The sequence below is a fragment of the Penaeus monodon genome, chromosome 15, assembly GCF_015228065.2.
Source record: "Penaeus monodon isolate SGIC_2016 chromosome 15, NSTDA_Pmon_1, whole genome shotgun sequence".
Lineage (NCBI taxonomy): Eukaryota > Metazoa > Arthropoda > Malacostraca > Decapoda > Penaeidae > Penaeus > Penaeus monodon.
Window position 1 is genome coordinate 15,719,595 of NC_051400.1, and position 350 is coordinate 15,719,944.

Sequence of the window (350 nt, forward strand, 5' to 3'; positions counted from 1 at the left end):
TCTGATTTTAATCAAATCCCTTTTTAATTCTTGTTCCATTCCCTCCCCCCCTTTGCTTAAATTTAGAAATTATATTTCACATGAAAAAAGTAGAGAAAGTATGTTTTTGCATTAGTAATTATTTTTCCCCGTGATGGTAAATGACAACACAAAGAATGTAAGTAATATATGGTAGACAAAAAAATTTTAATAAAACCTTTTGGGATTTCTGTATTTTTACTGTGAGTCACTCCTTTAAATAGGAAAAAGAAAGAATTGATGATTTGGAACAATATTTTTTCTTAAATATTTTTTCTAAAACAAGAAAAAGTCACACCATAGTTACAAGGTTTTAAAAAATGAAGTATTAA